Source organism: Populus alba, chromosome 14 (assembly GCF_005239225.2).
Source record: "Populus alba chromosome 14, ASM523922v2, whole genome shotgun sequence".
In the NCBI taxonomy this organism is placed as follows: Eukaryota; Viridiplantae; Streptophyta; class Magnoliopsida; order Malpighiales; family Salicaceae; genus Populus; species Populus alba.
The window spans coordinates 8,186,210-8,194,627 of NC_133297.1; the positions used below are offsets into that span (position 1 = coordinate 8,186,210).

The 8,418-nt window shown below is 31.3% G+C and overlaps 1 long non-coding RNA gene across 1 annotated transcript; it reads left to right on the top strand.

Annotated features, from left to right (window-relative positions):
- The first annotated feature begins 1,890 nt into the window (after positions 1 to 1,890).
- Positions 1,891 to 4,076, top strand: LOC140954586 (uncharacterized). Its single transcript, XR_012167961.1, has 2 exons — positions 1,891 to 3,292; positions 3,439 to 4,076. It is a non-coding gene; the product is annotated as an uncharacterized lncRNA (long non-coding RNA).
- Positions 4,077 to 8,418: the final 4,342 nt, after the last annotated feature.

Genomic DNA, 8,418 nt, shown 5'->3' on the forward strand with positions numbered 1-8,418 from the left:
AAAAATAGAAATAAATAAATAAATAAATAACTTGTTGTCACAATTATGAAAACCAAAAAGGATAAACTTAATGGGTTTCATTAAACAAGAAGAGTTCAATGATAATAAGTTTTTTTCTCAAAACATATCTAAAAAAAGAACAAATTTCAATTTTAATTTTCATTGATTTTAGTTTCCTTGAGTGATTTTAAAGTGTTTTGAGATTAATATGTGGTTTAGAAGATTTTATGGTATTAATTATAAGTATTTTCAGTGAAAATAAATTGAGAAATTGATTTTTAACTTAAAAAACCAACCTTGTGATTTGTCCGCCATCACAATAGTGGACGGGTTTTAGGCTAGGCAAATGCAAGAAATGTATCGCCTATTTCTTTGTTTAAAAAAAATAAAAGAACACACCCCTTGTAAAAAAACATAAATGAATATGGCCCACATGCATGGGCTATATTTATTTTTTTAAGCTTTGTTGTGTTGGCCACTCAAGTACTTGTCCTTTATTTTTAATTTTTAATATTGAGTTTTTAATAAATTTTTAGTGGGGTTTTTTTTAATTTTATCATTTAGTAATAGATTAATTTTAAATTGATTTTTATTTTTTTATCATATAATTAAATTGAAAAAAAATATTATTGAATTTATTTGAGTTTTATAATTCAAGTTACGAGTTTGACAAATCAACCTATGATAATATAAGTTATTTCAATATATTTTTATCTTAATATTTATTAAAAAAAATGTCATGTTAAATATTTTTTAAAAGTCAAGTCTTTTTTATTGATTATACACGTTGTTTCTGTACTCATGTGCTTGATTTTTTGTTTTTATTGTTCATTACTGTTTTTTTCATTTGATTTTTTTTTGGTTGAACCTGTCACGTCAGAATTTAGATTAAGTCAATTCACATAATTAATTCAAACCTTAGACGAAGTAAAGAGTCGAGTGAGTAATTTTAAAGTTTGACTCGGTGAACTATATTTAATGAGAATGAAAGTAACTCCTCGTCAGATGGATATTTTTTTTACTTCCAAAGAAATTTTGCTTCAACAAGCAGCGCAGCGCAACCAGGCATCTAGTATTATTTTTTTTTAAAAAAAAAAAAAAAAAAAACATGAGATCGTTATCTCTGGCAGTGACGTATTAGAAACGCCGGCGGCCGTTTTAGCAGGGGAAATATGAACAGATGGAAATTTGAAAACCACGTACGTACTAGAAAAACATTCAAAGTTGGTATCTCCCTTTGCTGAATGAATTATGCATTTTGACTGGACCGAAGTTATTTCAATTTTACATACCTCTGCCATTACCCTGTTTATACTCAACTTTAACCAAACAGTTGAGTATTGCTGTCGTGTGGCTAATTATCGACTAATAAGAACCACAGACGTGACATTTTCAATTTCTGTCGTTTCTGCCTGAATACGGCTGCCAACGTTAGGGTCATGGACCATAACTATTTAATGCGACCTTAGGCTTAATTTTCCTCAACCAGAAACCTCCCTCCAGCAATAAGTATACCCAAGCTGGTCTCAAGGATTCCAGATCTAAGAGAGAGACAAAGAAGCTCGAGCTTAGAAGGAGAGATCAAAGCAACAATGGGGAATTGGTTTGCAAGGATTTACCAGGCGGTGCTCTCAGTTGACCAAGACAGCGAGGATGTTAAAAGCAACCTCATTACCCTATCATCAAGCAGCTTAAGAATCAAGGTCCGTATGACAACAACGCAACTAAAGGAGTTGATGACGCGAGCGGGTTCGAGCCCAGGCAACTCGGAGCTCGGTAGCATGATCCTCCAAGAATGCTTAGATGGCAGGTTTCGTGCTCGTGTTGTCGTTGGAGATGAAGGTTCGGTATCTTCCGAATATGCGAAGAATTTATATACTATCAAGGAAGAGTAAAATGGGTTTGGAAGTTGCCAAAATAAGGAGATTGATATTACTTTGAATATGTTGTGGAGATTCTGTACTGCTTCTGTATTTAGTGCATCAAGAGCGCCCAGGTATGCTGTAGAAAGTACGTACTACTTCCATGTATATAGTGTATAAAGAGGGCCGATGCGTACAAGTTCCATTTTCTTACACCATTTTTTTTATACGCCCATGCCCTCCATTTGAAGCAAAGTCTATGGCTTTTTTCCAGTTCTCTTTTCTGTGTTTAACTGAGTTTTAGCTGCCGGCTATAATCCAGAACATTAGTACTTTTTTTATACATAGTTACAAGAACAAACTCGTGGTTGACTTGGCTCAAGATTTGAGGGTTTATGGAGTGCGGTAGTGTTTTATTTTATAGAGTTTTTTATTTAAAATATATTAAAATAATATATTTTTGATATTAGTATATTAAAATGATTTAAAAATATATAAAAAATTATTTTTTAAAAAAAATAAAATTTTCATGAAATGTTGTTTAGAACACAATTTTAAAGAGTACTTTATATCTCAGATTTAGATGGGTTGACTCGCAGATTGACTGGTCTATCCAACTTATGTGTTTTTTTTATTTACATGATATTGTATTAATAAAAAAAAAATTGAAGTAAAACCTAACTTAATTAGGCTTTAGATTAGCAAATCATCATGGTAACATGATAGATCAAATTAAATTTTATAAATATATTATGTTTTTAACAGTTTGATTTGCTGGAAAAAATGGGACTGGTTTATTTATCCATTAAAAAGACAATTATATCATTAAATCAAATGATTTTTTTAAATAGTGTATGGTTATTGTTTCAAAACAGATAGAAAGAGTTAGAACAGGAAAGACAAAACAAAAAAATAGGGGAGAGATATAATTATATCCAATAGTAGTGTCTATAGCAAGAATAATTGGTTTTATATCTTATTTGGTTAATAGTAGACAAAATAGAATAAAATATATATAAAAAAAATTATCTTCAATATATGTTATTGTTAAACTTAAATATTATTTTTTTTAAAAGAAAAAAAAACTACATTCAACCACTTATTGTTGATTATAATTTTAATTTGCCTTTGTATTTTTAAAAAATTACATTTTCTATTTAATATAAATTTAAAAATTAAAATAAAATAAAATAACAAATTTACCAAGTACAATACAAATACACATATTTAAGAATCATTAACTTAAATGAATAACCACCAAAACCCAGAGTGATTGTTTTTCGATCTGTTAAAGTTGAGAGCTTGAGAGAGAGACATGGATAAATTCAAGAGCATGCTAAAACTGAAACCAAACGCAAAACAGCAATTAAGGGATTATTGGCAGGGAAAGCTACGCCAAGAGTGTCGTGACAGTGAGCGAAAAATCAAAGGCAAGTGTCAAACTTTTCACTTTTTTTTTTTTTTTCCTATTATGGATTTTTTACAATTTTGATCTTGTATTGATGGGTTTGATTTGTTTAGTGTGTTTATCCTGTATGTGGGCTGAAAGAAAATCATGGGTTTATTGTGTTTTTAGATTTTAAAGGAGAAAGGAAGCGTAGGGCAAGTTTATAAAGGTGTTCTACCTGGTGAACAAGTAGTCGCCCTCAAGCACATGCATAAAAAGCAAGTCTTGTGATTCTTTCCAGCAGGCAGGAAGTTGAAGGTAACAGACGTTGGGAGCAAAACATGGTGAAACAGACAACTGGGTTCAACTGGAGTGTTGCAGGGTTGTCTTGTCTACTTCAGTGTGGCGTCGTGTGCCATTGCATTTGCTGCTCAAGAAGTGTGGGATCTACACGGCCGTAAAAATGGAGCTCTCAATGTTTATTAATTTTGAAGGTGCTAAGGATATGCCAGGTGGCGGTGGGTCAAAGTACAGGACTAGCATCAAGAAAGAGTTTGCTTTGGATCCATTTTGGTTGATGGGAATTCTGGGTTTTGGGTTTTCTAAATCTTGAAGCTTGGATTGCTGGGCTTGTTTCATTTTGTGCAGTGATGGGTCAGATTTTATGTTGGAGATTGAAAATTGAAAAAGAAAAGGGAGAAGAATAAGGTAGCCATGGTGTCTAGGGCATTTTAGTTTAATGGCAAACTTGTGATATTAATATTTTAGTTTAATTTACGATTGCTTTTACCTCCATAATAAGAAGCATCTCCTTGTCCTTCGCTACCGATGAACATCTCATCTACACTTTTGACATATTGCAACTCCTTCTCCAAATCACCACTCCCCTCAGCAGCAGTTGCATCAACATTAGTTTTTCCATCACCACAACCATCAATATTAATTTGTATTCCCACATAATCTTTATCCTCATCCATCAAACCAATCTTAATTTATTTTAATAAAGGTATTTAAGACAATTAATAAAGATAAGTAACACTTGTATTAAAAGTTGAAGTTCCAAAGCTTTTTGTAGTGTGATAACGATTGATTTTTACTCGGAAATATATTAAAATATTTTTTTTTTATTTTAAAAAAATATTTTTGATACTAGCATATCAAAATGATTTAAAAATATTAATTTAAAATAGAAAATAAAATAATTTTAATTTTTTTAAAAGTGTTTTTACACTTTTACAAGTAACACCATTCATAGAAAAAAAAAAAAAAAAAAACTGGTCCATGTAAATGGGCTGGGCTGGGCTGGCAGGGGTTCTAGGAGCTAGGAACCTGGTCTCTGTATTGGGGGCTTATTTCGTTCTTAATAAACATCTTCTGATTGGGGCAGTAGAATTTTTTTTTTTTTTTTTTTTTGAAAAAGAAAAGAAGAAAGAATTAACATGTTACTCGTGGAGGATGCTTTCAGAGCATGTTTATCGGCTTAAAAAAAGTGGATGTCACTGATCGCGTAATTATAGGATTTGAATCCTCTCATTTTTCAAAAAATATAAAGGCTATATTTATTAAAAAGGCTATGGCTTAATTATTGGGTTAATGTTTTTCTACATCTCTCTACTCTTTTTCTGTTTTAAAAAGTTTATCTACTTTTTTTATTATTATTATTATTATTATCATCATCCTTCTTCATCACCATATCCTTCCATCGATTTGTATCAGTAATGCTATTAAAAAATTAATACATTTTGATCCCTAGTTTTTTATACTTTTTTTCTTAAAAAAAATTTAATATAAAGTTTCTTTTTCATTGTATTTATAATAAATACAATTCAGTTTCTTATAAATTTTTTAGTTAATTTTTTACGTGTAAAATTGTAAACTTCGTCAAATTCTCTCTCTCACTCTCTCTAAATGAAATTCAATTTTTTTATCACTAAATGAAATGAATTTGGATTGACTTTTTAACAAACAAAAACCAACCTTATTTTGATTACATTATTTAGATGATGTGGATAAGTTTTTTTATTTTTTCTTCAGTATTTAATAATTAATTTCATGAACTGAACCCGTTGAAGGATATATAATTAAGAATATATTAACACGTCGAGGATCTAACTGAGACTGTCCTGGTAAGTTGGAACTTTTACGAGGTTTTCCTAATTAAATGGGGGCCATCGCACAACCTGGGCTGACCCAGGCGTGTCCAAATCGGAGCTTCGACTACCCTGGTCCAGCATCAGGGGCTTATTTCATTCTTCCCTGGCTTGTGATTAACTCGAATGACCTTTTTTTTGGCATCACATACGCTTCTTGTTTTAGAATACAGCAAGGCGGATCAAACCCTAGCTATGAGGGAATTTTTTTGAAAACAGCCACAGATGCCGGTTGCTAATTGCCGTGTTCCCACTCCGGCATATTCATAGCCACCAACCTCCGGTGTAGGGCCAGAAGGGGCTTCGTTTTCCAACAATAAGAAATTCTAACTTGCCATCATATGTGAGAGTTTAAGACGGTGGTTTGAAGAAAAATGTGCAGGTAATTATTGATGCGCCTTCCTCTTATTATTACAAGTGTAACCTTGAAGTGATATTGAAATGTTCTATAATTTTCAAGATATTGCAATGTTTAAGAAGATTTTAAGGAAAAAAATTGAAAATAAAACCAAAGTTGTGGACACTGATAGAAACAGATTAAACTTTTGAAATGAAATCTTTACGAATCTCAGGTGAGTAGATTGAAAATTACCCTTATAGTTGTGGTTGTTGCGTGGATATGTATTAGTGTGAGAAACATTAATGATGTAATTAACTTAATTAGTCGATGCAATTAATTATAAAAAATATAAAAAAATAATTTGAAAAAAAAATAATAAAATTAACAAGAAAAAATATTTCAATCTAATTTCTTGTATATCCCAAGTTTAAAATGAAACCATATAATAATTATATCGATGTAATTTATTTGATTTAGTTAGTTTAAAGACAATTAAATGATTATTGAAATAATATGATAATAAAATTAAAAAAAAAAATGAAAAAACTTGTATTCATCTATAAACAATAATGAGGCTCTACTAAGAATCCTAGTTTTCTTTTTCTTTTTAATATAGAAGGTAATACAAACATATGGCAAAACCATTTTCTCTGTAAAAATAATTCTAGAATTATATATTCATCAATTTCCCACAATTAAAGGGTGTAACTTTTCTTTTTCTTTTTCGCTCCTTTTTTTTTTCCTTGCTTCTGGGAATTCGCATACATATGTACCTCATAAATCACTATTGAACTTTCTTTCTCATTCTTTTTTCATCTTCTCGCCATACAAGATTACTTTAGGAAAATTTGGAACCTCGTAAGTTAATGATGTTTAGATGCGATACAGATTTGATCTCAATTAACATAAAAGTTTATTAAAAAACAATTTATTGTGGACATAAAAAAAAAGTTAGTGTTGTGGAATTATAAAATATAAGAGATGAATTACATATTTTTAGCGGGAATTTAAAAATAAATAAACTGGTGTGACATTCATTGAAAAGTATAATTAAATATTCTTGTACTTGTAATTTTGTCGATTTTGCATGCTCTTTTTTAACTAAAAGATAAATAACATGACGTTATTTTAATAAGCCTGCGACTTTTTCTTGTTTTTTCTTTCCCCTCAATCTTTCATGATTATAATTAATAATTCTGAGAACATGTGGCGCATAAAGCGATATCTCGAGGCCCACAGTGTTTTTTTAATATTACTATTCTTTTTTATACACGAACAAATTACCTCGGGCCTGGAAGCTTTCCCTTTACAAGCTTTCACTGTTCGAAAAGGCAAAAAAAAAAAAAAAAAAAGGATTGAAAGGAGAGACTAGCATGGGGAGCAGGAGCAGGGAAGACAATGCTGGACAACCTGGAGGTGGGTCCAGTTTGCCATGAAAATAGAATGGATAATGCAAGTCCAAGGAAACATATCTGGCCACGTTACTGTAAAAGCCTCTCCGTTGACTGATCATGTGCAGTGCCGACCATTCTAATTTTCACGGAGACCGTTTCTAACACCGGAGAACGCGGTCCTTGTCGCAAACCCTGAGAGAGCTGCAGAAGGAGAATCAACGGTCTGGAAATTGACCATTTCCACTAGAAAACAAGGAGGTAAATGGAAAGCACTGGCGAGGGCATGTGCTCGTTCTGATGTGCCTGCCTGTCATGGTTTTGCACTCTTCATGTGGACCGGTACGCGACGCTTTCCTCGCTCTCTTGTGCTTTCTTTTCTTGTCTTTCTCTCAATTTCCTCAGCTTGGCTTGCCTGTCCCCGAGCTACCCTTTATCTTACCTTTTTACCCCCACTATCGATGCATGTTCTTATAGCTATGCACGTAAAATTGGCTGTATTCAACCTCGTTAAGAGCACTATAAAATGCCTCTTGTAATGCTGCCACAGACAGGCTACACCCGAAAAATAAGCACTTGGGCAATGTTGGTTTGTTCAGCTAGTTTTATTTTTTTTGAATTTTTTAGTTTTAAATTATTATATTTTATGTTTTTTAAATTATTTTGATATTGTGATGTTAAAAATAAAAATAAAAACACATTTTCAAATAAAAATACTTTAAAAATCGACTTTATTATCATTTGTCTGACAGCTGCAGCAACATATATCATTATGCTTTTAATAAAAAAATTATATTTATTTATTTTAAGAAGAAAGCCGCAATATACTCTTATTAAACTGACCTGGTTAATTAAATTTGCGTCCAAGAGTCAGCATAAAACAAATCAAATGGAGCAATTGGGATTCCATGGCCCAACCGAGGTGTGGCCATAATAAAGGTGCGATCATCAATAAATTTAAATCCACGTCAGTAAAGCAAATTTCCTCTCTTTCTTTTACTATTGACAATTCAAGCGAGTCTTCGGGCAATTATGTGATGATGAGCACGATGGTTATTTAAAAATGCTGCTGCAAAGATTATGTTATTGATTAATAATAAATATTATTTATATAAACAAAATCCATGCTACATGTAATCATTTAATTAACTATAAAGTATATTCATTAACATTAAATTAATGCTCTGAATTGGGGTGGGTTTGATGATATTGTCAAAAATTCATCGCAATTTATTGTTCTTATATTTTTAAATATATTTGCATCAAAACTAATAGAATATTTTGTTTT